This window comes from Crinia signifera, chromosome 2, assembly GCF_055691185.1.
Source record: "Crinia signifera chromosome 2, ASM5569118v1, whole genome shotgun sequence".
Taxonomy (NCBI): Eukaryota; Metazoa; Chordata; class Amphibia; order Anura; family Myobatrachidae; genus Crinia; species Crinia signifera.
Genome location: NC_139218.1, coordinates 187,645,004 through 187,659,530, shown reverse-complemented (window position 1 = coordinate 187,659,530; position 14,527 = coordinate 187,645,004).

The window sequence follows — 14,527 nt, the reverse complement described above, 5'->3', positions numbered from 1 at the left end:
TCAACAACACCTGTTATTTCCTGTTATATGTTTATCCAGAGAAGAGGGTCAGGGTTCCCAATGCCTTTTAGCGGCTGGTCAAAAGGCTGAGGAATGTGGCTATTACGCTAAGGTTTTCCGGAGTGTACCCGTATTGTGAAGCCTATCTGTTGCCTGCTGGAAAACCTACCATGCTGTAACTCAAAAATTGTTAAGCTGCTACCTTGTATGCTACCTGCTGCAAAAAAAGAACCAGACTTTATGTTAATCCACTGTATGTGATTCCTTCACATCTTGTCACATTTAGCACCCAAACAGGGACATAACAGCTTTACATTGCAAACCACAGGATCTCCGGTAAGACAGTTATGAACTGGCAACATTTTCTGGTTACACATTGTGCAGCTGGCTTGGGAGCCATCAAATGTTGTGATTGTGGTGTCCATTTTCTGCCCAGCCTTTTAAAACCTTCAAAAATGTTTGCCTGTTGTGGAAAAGCAGGGCAATCTGGAGTTGATAAAGGTTATGTAAGTGGCAGCCAATCTTTAAGGGTTACCGCATCATAAAAGATTGCTGTTTTGTGTTTAAGTGACCAGTGAAGCAGGCAGGTGTGAGCTGAGTCTGTTCCGTGAATTTGGCACTGTATATTAAGCCTCCTAAATTTGCCCTTAAAGAGGAAATGCTAGGTACTATGGAGCCATTAATGAAAATGTTGTCTGAACTGTCTGCGGGGCAACAAACATATTCAGATGATGCGTGAGGGGCAGCAGGCCCAGATTCAGTTGTTGTATGAGGGGCAGCAACACCTAGCTGCTAAACAAAAATCCCAGACATGGGAGCATCATGCTCAGATTCAGATGCTGCATGAGGTGCAGCGAGCTCAGGATAAAGGACAGCAGCTGCTGCATGAGGAGTTAAAGGAGATGAGAAAAGATGGGCAGAAGCGCAAGATGTTATAAAGCTCACCCCAGCTAACAATACTGAGGCATTTTGTTGCACATTAGAGTGCACTGCTATGCATCTTAAATGGCCTGCGGAGGAATGTCTGATGGGCTGGCACCCTGTTTGACAGGGGAGGTTCAGACAGCCTATGTCGATAAGACGCTGGCAAGGCAAACTCTTACCCTGGCCTTAAGAAGGCTATACTCAATAAGGATTCAGATGGCAAAACTAGCACGGCTGGCTAAAGCCTGGATGCAGCCGGATAAAAACTCTGCTTTGCAAAGTGTAGAGATAGTTGCACTGGACCAGGCTGTGCGGGTGTTAGACCACACAGTACAACAATGGGCCCTCCAGGCTGACCCCCAAACTTTTGAGGAATTGGCAGTGGTGATTGAGCACCTGACTCTTGAAATTGAATAAAGCCAGCCCAGAACCCAGATTCTAGGGAGAGTCAATGGATTGCAGAGTAGGGAAAGTAGCTTGGCCAATGGTCAGCATGGCTGCTGGAAACATATCCCAAACAGAGCACACCCTGTTCTGCGTAATGGTACAGCTGGAAGATTTGGGCCTTAGTTGACACTATATGAATTTACCATTGTCTTGGTTAACATGGTTCCTCCAGAGGTCCTGTCTCCTGTTAGGGTACTGTGTATACACAGTGATGTTGAGGAATGCCCACATTTGCACCTCCCCGTGATAATACAAGACCGGCCATTAAAGGTGGAAGCTTACCGACCCCTTACCCGCTGATCCTGAGCTGTGAATTTCCATTGCTGCAAGAGCTCGTTACTTGGCATGACCTTAGCAAAAGGTCAGCAGCTAATATCTCAGAGGAGCCAGAGACCAAAGAATACAAAAGCTTGGCATCCAGGAGAGCTACTGCAGTCACTGAGTCACCTGAGAAAGCAGACGCTGTGGCCCAGTGGAACCGTATTGGAGAGAAAGTATCATTGCAGGACTTTGGGCGAGACCAGCACACTGTTAGAAATCTGCTTCATGTACCATATTTAAAAAATAGGGTGTGGTATGTGACTCCGACAGTCAGGATCCCGACAGTCATTATCCCGACGTCGGGATCCCGACTGCCTGGAGTTAGACAGCGTGGCGAACGCAAAAAAGCCCCTTGCGGGCTCGCTGCGCTCGCCATGCTACGGGCACGGTGGTTCGCTACATGAGCCACCTATTCTATTCTCCCTCTATGGGGGTCGTGGACCCCCACGAGGGAAAATAGTGGGTGGCCATCGGGCACCCGGCTGTCGGTGCTTTGACAGTCGGGATCCCGACGTTGGGTAAATGACTGTCGGGATCCCGACTGTCGGGAACCCGTCCGGCACCCAAAAAATATATATATTTGCTATATTGTGTACATGGGTAAAGAGTAGACCAGTTGTTAGTTCCCTGAAAACTCCAGCAGTTGGTATTGGAATCACACACATCTGAGGTATTGTAAGGAATGGCCAGTGAGTCAGAAGACCGCACCCAGGTCAGATTTTAGGGCTCTCCTGGTACCCCTCCCTATCATATCTGTGCCTTTTGAGAGAATTGGTATGGATCTGATAGGGCCAGAAGAAAAATCTGCTCTGGGCCATTGATTTATACTGGTGGTAGTGGATAATGCCACCAGATACCCAGAGGTATAATAGGAAATTTGGCACTATTTCCAGAGAGTAAATAAACCTGTTTACCTGCCTGGGAATACCGGAGAAGGTCATAATGGACCAAGGTACCCCTTTTGTCTAAAATTATTAAAGACTTATACCGGTTGAATCAGACCCCAAGAGCAGCAAGACTGGGATTTACTACTACCTTATTTGATGTACGCAATTAGACAGGTACTCCAATCCTCTACAGGGTTTTGTCCCTTAGATCTACTTAGACAACCCAGGGGGATTTTGTAGCTGTTATAGGAAAGGTGGAACAACAACCATGTCATAAATCTAACATAATTCACTTTGTGTCCCAATTGTATGGCCACCTAAGGTAGATTGCACCACTCCTGAATGAACACATGGAAAGGGCTCAACAGCATCAAAAACATAGGTATGATTTAACTGCAGTCAACTGGTTCTTAAACCCAAGGGATAAGGTGCTTGTGCCCACTACTGAAAGCAAGATTTATGCTCAATTACGGGGCCCTTATGAGATCATAGAGGCAGTGGGACCGGTCAATTACACAAGGTTTGTCAGGAGGGTAAATGGAAAGAGGTAAAAATCTACCGTATAAATCTGTTTAAACCTTGTAATTAAAGTGCCAGTCAGTCCTCTTTGGTGGCAAAAATCTTTCCCAGAATGCCAAGTCACCCTTAATTGTAGTCAGAAACAGGAAGTGGTGAAGTTGGTGGCTCAGTTTCAAAATGTGTTTCTGCCATTTCGGGAAAGACACAGATCATCCACCATGATGCCACCTGGGATGGTAATTAAACAAAAGCCATATTGCATACCTGAGGCGAATCAGACAATGGTCTAGGAGATGCTACACCTAGGGGTCATAGAGGAATAAACCAGCAAGTAGAATAACCCCATTGTCTTAGTACCTAAGCCTTTGGGTGCTTTAAGATTTTGCAATGACGTTTGTGAGTTAAATCAAGTTTCTCATGACTGTTACCCTATGCCCTGGGTGGATAAGCTGGTGGAAAATATAGCAAGTAACCAGTACTGTATATTACCACTCTCGATTTAACAAAAGGGTATTGGCAGATTAATTTGACTGAAGCTGCTAAAGCAGAAAAAGCCTTCTCTACCCCAGAGGGCTTATTCCAGTATAAAGTGCTGCTATTTGGTTTACATGGTGCCCCAGCAACCTTCCAGAAAGATATGGAAAAGTTGCTGCGGCCCCACTGGAAATATTCAGCTCTATATTTAGGGGACATCATCTTTAGCTCTAACTGGAGTCATACCTACCAAAGGTAGAGGCCATGTTAAAGTCTCTATGGGCATACGAGTTTACTGCCATCCCTGAGAAATGTGCCGTTGGTATGGTATAAGAAAAGTATTTGGGAGTACATTGGAGGCAGAGGACAAATTAAACCTCAGCTTACTGTAGTAAGGTAGAAGCAGTCCTCACTTTATCTAAACCCAAATGTAAGTCACAACTTAGGACATTTATTGGTCAGGTGGGATATTAACGCAGGTTTATAAAGGATTCTTCCACTAGAGCAGCTCCACTAACTGAATGTCTTCTAAAAGTCCCCAGACAAGATGACATGGTCTAGACCAGTGGAAACTGCTTTGAGAAGAGAAGAGCTTTATGTACAGAGCCTATCTTGCAAGCTCCTGACTTTAAAAAAACAGTCTGTGTTGCAGACGGATGCCTCTGGGACAGGATTGGGGGCACTCCTTCCCAAGAAGTAGATGGGGAGGAGAAGCCTATCATCTACCTTAGCTGTAAATTACTGCCCAGAGAGCACAAGTACTCAGCTGTAAAGCAGGAGTACTTGGCAATAAAGTGGACAGTGGAGTTATTAAACATTGTTGGGACAAGATTTTTTTGTTAGTCACAGGCCATGCACCCTTCCAATGAATTCATACGAAGAAAGTGGTGAATGCTCATGTGACCCGTTGGTTTTTGGCCTTATAGCCATTTAAGTTTGCGGTACGGCATCTTCCAGGGTACCAGCACCTCAATGCGGATGCTCTTTCCATAATGTTTGTAGGTCCTCCAAGCAACTCTATGGTGAAGCCAGGTGAGGAGTAAGAAGGAAAGGTGAAAGGCTGTGCATCTGGGAAGATGACACAATTAAAGATGGGTAGGGAAAAGAGCTTGCTTGAAAATGTCTTAGTTTGACCAGGGTGGTTGAAGCTTAGGGGGGAAGAGTGTGGCAGGGACAGTAGAATTCCACATGAATTGATTGTGGATTATCCAGTCCAGAGTTTAGAGCAGCAGTAGCAGAACTAACTAGACCCAGTTCATTAAATCTATTGTGAATCACTGTCTGCTAATTAACAAAAACTGTTATTTCCTGATATATATTTGTCCAGAGCAGAGGGTCAGGGTTCCAATGCCTTTGAGTGGCTGGACAATAGGCTGGGGAATGTGGAGATTAAGCCTATGTGTTGCCTGCTGGAAAACCTGCCATAATGTTACTCAATAATTGCCAAGCTGTTACCTTGTATGCTGTCTACCTACTACAAATAAAGATCCAGACTTTATTTCTATCTAGTATATGTGATTTCTTGTCACAGTATCCTGCTAGGACCCTGCAAGATATCACTATTCCCTAGTGAAATGCATGATGTGGGTTTTTTTTTTTTGGGAGAGGACAGTCGAGTTACTGATTTAGAACAGTAAAGGTGTTCTTCCTTACTCCAGAGGTCATAAGTCATATCTAAATAACCACACATCTTCAGAGTTGTAAAGAAGATTTGAATAGAGGAGGTGATTGGAGAAAATTATAAACTTAATTTTGGATATGTTGAGTTTTATGTTTATGTAGTTCATATGTACTGTAAGAGGTCACTGGAGAAAAGGTGGATCTGGCTGGTGTTAGTTTAGAAGTAATACTAATGAATGTATAAGTGAACTAGTCCCACAAAAAGAAGAGGTATGAGGTAAGATTATAAGAGGGCAAAGAAGAGTCCTTACACCAAAAGATGATTATATAATGTGCAGATGATTATATAACGTAGTGACAAAAAATATTTTCATAATGAGGAAGTGAACCGAGAAAGGAATGTGTTATGAAAGCCAAAGGTGTGAAGCATAAGATGGTGATAAATGGAAAATATTGCACTGGCAGTGTCAGTAGTATGTTGTGGGTGGAACCCTAATTGTAGAGAGCTGAGATAGTGTTGAGAGGAAGTAAGAGTGTGTACACACGGTTCGATGTTCTGTGCGATCCGATGTACGATTCGATGTTTTGTCCGATTTTTACTTTTCCCTTTTTTTTTTTTTTTTTTTCCTCTACTCCTTAATGCTGTGTACACACTAGTACAATCTGCATAAGATCCAGATGCTATCACAATTTAGACTATCTGCATACAATTTACACTATCTGCATTCAATTTAGACTATATAGTGCAGATCTGCACTATATAGACAGGGCAGCCAAGACTTTCTGGTTAAGATATGGGAGCTCGCATCTTGAACGCATCTGGATCGCTTGGGATAAAACCCATACAATCTGCATGAGATCCAGATAAGATTTTGACTATATAGTCAAAATCTTATCTGGATCTTATGCAGATTGTATCAGTGTGTACACAGCATAAGATATGCTTAAGATTTTGACTTTTTACCATACAATTTGCTATGTATTTTCCTATTTGATTTACTATGCGATTTCCTATGTGCCTTAAGATTTGCTTAAGATTTTGACTAAGCGATTTTGACTTAACAACAGGATGACTGACAGGGCCCTGGAAATCGTATAGCACATCGCATCTTAAGCATATCGCAAGGCACATACGATGCATGCGATATGCTTGCGATTTGTGCTAGATAGAGTGTGCTGCCCACTCTATCTCCCCTCCGATCTCTCCTTAAACGGGAGCGCGCATCGGGCTAGGAAGCCCTTACAATGCATACAATCAGTATGCGATATGTATGCGATATGGCTTCCGATGTTGACGATATCGTCAACATCGGAAGCCATATCGAACCGTGTGTACACACTATGAGTGATATACTGCATCTAACTGCATGTGGAGTACTCAAGAGTCAAATAGGAGGAGAGAAGTAGGGTGGTAGTTGGAGAGGAAGTCAAAGATAGATTATTTAAGATTAGTACAATTAACATATGTTTAAAGGTGGAAACAAGTGTGCCAAGTGGCAGGTTAAGTTAGAGATAAGGATGCCATAGGGGAGGGAATATGCAATTTGGAAGGGAATAGGTTCAATGGGAACGGTTGAAGAATGAGATGTTGAAACTAGTGTAGAGGTTCCAGTGCAGATATGACTTGCAGAGGGCTGGAAAGTGAGGCATCAGGAGTTAGAACGCTGTTGTATATTGGTTTGTTAAGTGAAAGGGATGTGTTGAAAGTTTTTTACAGATCTGTTTGGTGTGCTATGGTTGAGGTTTGCATCATTTGAGACTATATGGAGGTTACTTTGTTGTAGAGGGGTTGCTTCCCTGTCGCCCAGCTCCCACTGCCACTTCCAGACATTGACTAAAAGGAATAGCAGCTAAATCCACTCTACATCATTGCTGTATTCAGATAATGCAATCTTGTCTGTGTCAGCTTGAGGGGCGATGTCAGCATAGCTATACAGAACACAGAGGTGCAGATCAGAGTTCAGTAACGCAAATATATAATCTAATAACAGAGTCTTCTTGTTTCGGGAAGAGTGGTACAGTTACAGTAGGTAGATGCAATAGAGTTAGCCTATGTGTACACAGAGCAGCACTGCTCTTGCAGTGATTTCTGAGGGAATAGACTTTACTGGCTTACACATACTGTATAACAAACACTTTTTAATGGATCTTGATTGCATTCAGGAGTAGAGGCATTCGACATCTTCCTTTGGTTCCTAGGAACATTTTGCAGATACTTGTTGCTAGCTTGAAAAAATGATCTAAACCACATGGGGCCATAATAACTCATCATTGGACTCCACATTATTAGACACTCCATGGGGGAAATTTACTAAGATGGGGATTCTAGTATAGATAGGATGTTGCTATGGCCAACCAATCCGAGATTGTCTATTATCCTCTAGAAGGTGCTAAATGAAAGTAGATTCTGATAGGATGCCCATAGCAACATCCCATGTGAAATATAACTCATTTTGCAGAAGAAGCTGTCATATGTTTATTGGATCCCTACTATTAATTTTGACTGCATTGCATAAATAACATACTGTAGTAATTTACACTGCTCAATAAAAATAAAGGGAACACTTACACAACACAATGTAAGTCCAAGTCAATCACACTTCTGTGAAATCAACCTGTCCACTTAGGAAACAACACTGATTACCAATCAATTTCACATGCTGCTGTGCAAATGGAATAGACAACAGGTGGAAATTATAGGCAATTAGCAAGACACCCCCCCCCCCCCCCCCCCAATAAAGGAGTTGTTCTGCAGGTGGTGACCACAGACCATTTCTCAGCTCCTATGCTTTCTGGCTGATGTTTTGGTCACTTTTGAAAGCTGGCAATGCTTTCACTCTAGTAGTAGCATGAGACGGAGTCTACAACCCACACAAGTGGCTCAGGTAGTGCAGCTCATCCAGAATGGCACATCAATGCGCGCTTTGGCAAGAATGTTTGCTGTGTCTGTCAGCGTAGTGTCCAGAGCGTGGAGGCGCAACCAGGAGACAGGCTAGTACATCAGGAGACATGGAGGAGGCTGTAGGAGGTCAACAACCCAGCAGCAGGACCGCTACCTTCACCTTTGTGCAAGGAGGAACAGGAGGAGCACTGCCAGAGCAAAATGACCTCCAGCAGGCCACAAATGTGGATGTGTCTACTCAAACGGTCAGAAACAGACCCCATGAGGGTGGTATGAGGGCCCGACATCCACAGTTGGGGGTTGTTCTTATAGCCCAACACCGTGCAGGACGTTTATCATTTGCCAGAGAACACCAAGATTGGCAAATTCGCCTTTGGCACCCTGTGCTCTTCACAGATGAAAGCGGGTTCACACTGAGTATGTGACAGACGTGACAGAGTCTGAAGATGTCAAGGAGAACGTTCTGCTGCCTGCAACATCCTCCAGCATTACCAGTTTGGCAGTGGATCAGTAATGGTGTGGGATGGCATTTCTTTGGAGGGCCGCACAGCCCTCCATGTGCTCGCCAGAGGCAGCCTGACTGTCATTAATTACCGAGATGAGATCCTCAGACCCCTTGTGAGACCATATGCTGGTGCAGTTGGCCCTGGGTTCCTCCTAATGCAAGACAATGCTAGACCTCATGTGGCTGGAGTGTGTCAGCAGTTCCTGCAAGACTAAGGCATTGATGCTATGGACTGGCCTGCCCGTTCCCCAGACCTGAATCCAATTGAGCACATCGGGGATATCATGTCTCGCTCCATTCACAAAACCACTTTGCACCACAGACTGTCCAGGAGTTGGTGGATGCTTTAGTCTGGGAGGAGATCCCTCAGGAGACCATCCGCCACCTCATCAGGAGCATGCCCAGGCATTGTAGGGAGGTCATACAGGCACATGGAGGCCACACACACTACTGAGTCTCATTTTGACATGTTTTAAGGACATTACATCAAAGTTAGTTCAGCCTGTAGTGTGTTTTTCCACTTTAATTTTGAGTGTGACTCCAAATCCAGACCTCCATGGGTTAATACATTTGATTTCCATTGATAATTTTTGTGTGATTTTGTTGTCAGCACAGTCAACTATGTAAAGAACAAAGTATTTAATACGAATATTTCATTCATCTGATCTAGGATGTGTTATGTTAGTGTTCCCTTTATTTTTTTGAGCAGTGTATTGTTTTCATCGTATTCATATACCCAGATGGGTACTTGTGTATTATCTGGGCGCCCGATATTCTTCATCGCACCTAAAAATCTCGTTGCATCGCATACAATCATATTGCATGCGATGCGATGCAACGCGATTTGATGCGATTTTTATATGTAAAGGCACCCAGATGCCTGTTTCATATGTGAAATTTTAATTGAGCGCAGCGTGCCCCGCGAGGGGACGCAAATTACATGTGAAGTAATACGCGTCCCCTCGCGGGGCTCGCCACGCTTCGGGCTCGGGGGTTCGCTGCGCTCTCCACACTATATAAAATCAACTCCAAGCCGACGTGGATAGTGGGGGTATGAAAAGGTCGGAGGACAATCTATAGGGATAATAGGAGGGATACATAAGGATAGGATTCCATAGCATGGCAGTCCCGCCAGATTACAGGACAGCGCTCACCACGCTTCGGGTTGGCATTGATAGTGGGGTGGCATTAACAATGGGGGGCATTTAGTCATCAGGGTGGGTATATAATTAAAAATGGCGTCTGGGGTGCCATTTCACATATTTTACAGGCACCTGGGAGCCTGTACATATAGAAATGGGGGGCATTTAGCTCAAATCGCGTTGCATCGCGTTGCATTGTATACCATACAATAGCATAAAATGCAACGTGATCTTGACTTCAAGGGAATCGCATGCTTTAGGTACTGGCATACAATTTCAACATCGGGTGCCCAGATAATACACAAGTACCCCCAGATGCACTACTAAAGTTATGTACACCATTGAAAGACTAGCCCTTAGGGATTACTATAGGAAAATGGTGAAAATACAGTTACAGTATTGAGTTACTTTAATGAAGAAGATAACTAAATGGTACTGGCACACTAATGTATTTGCTATACATTTCAGATAAAGTGAATGTGTGCAAGGAGTGATTCAGGTGGTGTCAAATTATAGGTAAAAATGGGAAGTATTACCTTAACTTTATATAGTATATAGGGATTATCCTGCCTGGATCCCTTGTGGGTTTCCTCAACCTGTTGTAGGCTTAGGTAGAAGTACCATCAAATAGTCCAGCAATGTCATTACCTGATGAGTTAGAAGCCTATTTAATACAGCTGAGCTTGAGCTACATATAGGCCCTTATTCTGGTTCAAAGGCAAATTCCTTGTTAAATGGACAAAACAATGTGCACTGCAGGTGGGGCAGATGTAACTTGTGCAGAGAGAATTAGATTTGGGTGGGGTTTTACTTCAAAGTGAGATCTGTATTGCAGTGTAGAAATAAAGCAGACAGTATTCTCCAAGCACAGAAACAAAATAACTCACCCAAATGTAAATCTATCAGCACATGTTACATCTGCCCCGACTGAAGTGCATATGGTTTTGTCCATTTGAGAAGGAATTTGGATTTGCAAGTGAACCAGAGTAATGGTTATAACCAAACTGGTTATATCGTTGCCCATCTTTAAAGTTTGTTTTTTGGCTTGAGAGAGTAAACTGAGACCTAAATTTATACAAGGAGCCAGGAGGCTAAATGGATAGTGGTGCCTCCCCAATGGTGGCTCCATATTTCCCAATCTTCACTTACTGGTTTGCATTCCTTGTGCACATTACTGTAATAATTACAGAAAATCCTATATTCTAAAGCAGCATAATGAGTAAAAAAATACTAGAAAGGTAATTTATGAACTGCAAAAGTGCAAAATCGCAGGACCAATGCTCTTTTGTTTGTGCAAGTGCACCTAACTTTATGATGAATGTGAATAGTTGAGTGAATCTAGGGCATTCCTTGTGGATTAGGTGCAAAAATGTACTATCTTTGTTCAGATGTGCTGAAACCATATCTCATTTTGCATTATGGGATTATTTTAATGAGACAGACATTTATGTGTACATTTACTGGGTCATTCTCATTCCCTTAAAACACAGGTTCTCAAACTCAATCCTGAAACAGTTCATGTTTTCCAGGTCACCGGTGGATTTCTAAAACATGACAGTTAATGATACACAGTGCACCTGCCAGGTGACCTGGAAAACATGGCCTGTGTGGAGTCCTGAGGACTGAGTTTGAGAACCACTGCCTTAACCCATAATTTCTCAAACTCGGTCTTCAAGACCCCAAACAGTTCATGTTTTCCAGTTTTCCTCACAGAATCACAAGTGAAATAATTACCTCCACCTTTGGATCTTTTAAGCATCCCTGATTACAGGATATTATGGCAAGCTTACTTATAGCTATGAGTGATGGTGTATATACATGTTTGGTAGAAAATCATATTCTGTGATTTTCAATAGTGCTATAAAAGTTAAGATTGATAAATATTTAACACAATTTATCAAAAAAGACATACAATATTTAAAACAATTTTAATCCTGAAAATATTCTGTACAGTCAGTATACACAGGTTTATGTTACATCTGAAGATTCACACACTACAACAACACACCCAAAAACATTACAATCGCTTTACACTGCAGTGAGGAGGACAAGGGGGGAACCACATGGGCAAAGTGAACCAATGTATAGTGATACTGAGCATCAGCACACTGCATGGTGAACTGATATCTGGATACTCATAACCATTATACAGAGCAGCAGTTGTTCATGAACAGAGTCTAGATATTCAGTATAATCATACAGGGAGGTGTGTCCATTTACAGAAGACATTTTTATAACTGTGAGATACTACATGGCATTTCCAGGTGCAATAAGGCACTTTCGGAGTTAGCCTTGTAGGTTCCTCCCTTCCCTTATAACCACAATCCTTAGAACCCACCCTCCACCAGTAAACTTCCACAGTGGAAGGCATTACAACATTTTACTTTTCAAACTTATGGCCTTCTTGCATTATTTTCCAGCCTACACCATGTCGAATGATACCACTCTACCATTATCACAATGGCAAGACCTCCATTATTATCACAGAGGCCATAAAAAAATTAACAGTCCATAAAAACTGAGATTAAAATGTTCTGAGTCCATAAAAAACACCAGGACACATAAAATAAAATAAAAAATATTCCTAATATATTTTCTCTATGTACACGGTTCTGTATATATTAAATTCTGTTCATGAAATTAAATAAAACAAATAAACATGTAAACAGCCACATTATGCCTGGAATCCATAAACCCCGGACCCTTACGGATTAGAATCACATTTGTGTAAAACCAGATGTACTGTAGGTAGTATAAAATAGTTGTCTTTCCAAGTGGAAGATATAGTAAACATTTGAGAGAGATAAAATAAAGAGCAACCAATCAGCTTCTGTCATTTCATAGATTGTGCTAAATGACTGACAGAAGCTGATTGGTTGTTTTGTGCAACATCTTCATTTCATCTTTCTCATAGGCTTACAGTACATCTCCATTTTAGACAAAACAGTTGAATATGCTTAAATTGTAATTTATTGTATTGTAGATGTAATTCTTTATTTCTGTTATTCTTTCCCATGGCAATAAAATAAATATTTTTCAAACAGGGAAAATGCCAATCAGAACACACATTAAGGATGGGGAGAAAAAGAGTCATGACAATCCAATCGCCAGACTATACACCTAAACAATATAAGAATGTGACAATAGTACATACCGTATATTGAGTCTGTAAAATTCCCCAAAAAAGAAAAATGCTAATAAGAGGACAAATCTATCACAAAATTAAATTGTCTTCTGTGCTTTATACCCCTTTCCCACTGCAGGCTTTACACGTGTAAATGCCGTTTTTTTAGCCTTTTTAAACGGCTAGAGCTGCAGTGGGAAAGCTCCAGGTTGCTTTACACGGGTAACAAATACCGGTTTTTGTTACCCGTGTAAAAAGCAGTGTTTTTACCGTGTTATAGCCGTTTTTTCGGCAGTGGGAAAGGGGTAGCCCTTTACCCGTTAAAAAAAAAACCGGCATGGGGTCCCCCCCCACTGCCGAAACCAGCACCAGGCTGAAGGAGCCGGGGCTGGTAATAAAAAATCAGGAAACCCGACAAATAGGGGTTCCCTGATTTTTTACAATTCTCCCCCCCCCCCCCTATCTTTACACTGCTTAAACGGGTTTTTAAACGGGTAAGTGTGAATGTGACAAAAACAGCTTTTAAACGGTAATTTACCGTTTAAAAGCTGCAGTGGGAAAGAGTCTTATGACTCTTACCCGTTTAAAGACCCGTTTAAAAAAAACGGGTCTTTACCCGTGTAGGCAGTGGGAAAGCAGCATGAGTCTGTTTATCGAAGCAAGTTGGCTGTTTTCAAAATAATATATTAGGGTTTTCTTATTAGCATCACATGAGCTGGATATAGCTTTCTAAAGGTGTTTTGTTTTGTCTTTTTGGTAGCTCTCGCCCTCCCTAACATTTTCCATAGATTCTATTTTATGACATTTTTGTAATTAACAGTAAACAGTGGTGGATCCAGAGATGAGGCTGCAGCACAGTCCAAAATTCAAATGGGGAGCCACACCTACTGCTAGTGAGTCAGTTTGGGATGGCAGTTGGTGGCAGTTGCTGTGCCTCCACTATTTGAATTTTGAACTGCTCTGCAGCCCGCTCTCTGGAGCCTCCCCTGAACATTTGTCTAGTGAGCAACATTTTAATATTTATATGACCTCTACATAAATGGTTAGACAGCACTGAAATACAAGTATGATACCAGAGTGTGATGCAGGCTTTGTAATGGGAGTTTTACAACAGCTGTATAGATTGTCGGTTAAATGGCAGGATCTACAGAACAATACTAGAACAAAATTACCATAAATGCAATTATAGGAATGTGCAACAATAAATATTTCACAATGTATTAGTTAGGGTAATTGGGGAATATGCATGCCCCTATCCTAGTTGGACAAGATGGTCTCTGATGCAATAAAATATAACCAGCCCTTTTTGTCAGCCCTCAATCTGTGTAAATTAATTATTTGCTTCTTCTAGGTCACATCCCATGCATGATATACTGATTCATTATTGAAGTGTCTTGCAGGATAGCTCTGTGAAATATGATTGATTTATTTATATATATATATATATATATATATATATATATATATATATATATATATATATATATATATATATATGTGTGTGTGTGTCATTTAATTGTAAATTATCTGCATGTTTGCACTGCTTAAATGACAGTCAATAAATGAAGTTAATAAATAAATACATTTTAAAAGGGGGCAGTATAGTGAGTTATTTTTAATTTGTTTTCATTTAGTTAAAAATGAAATGGACATCAAATCGAA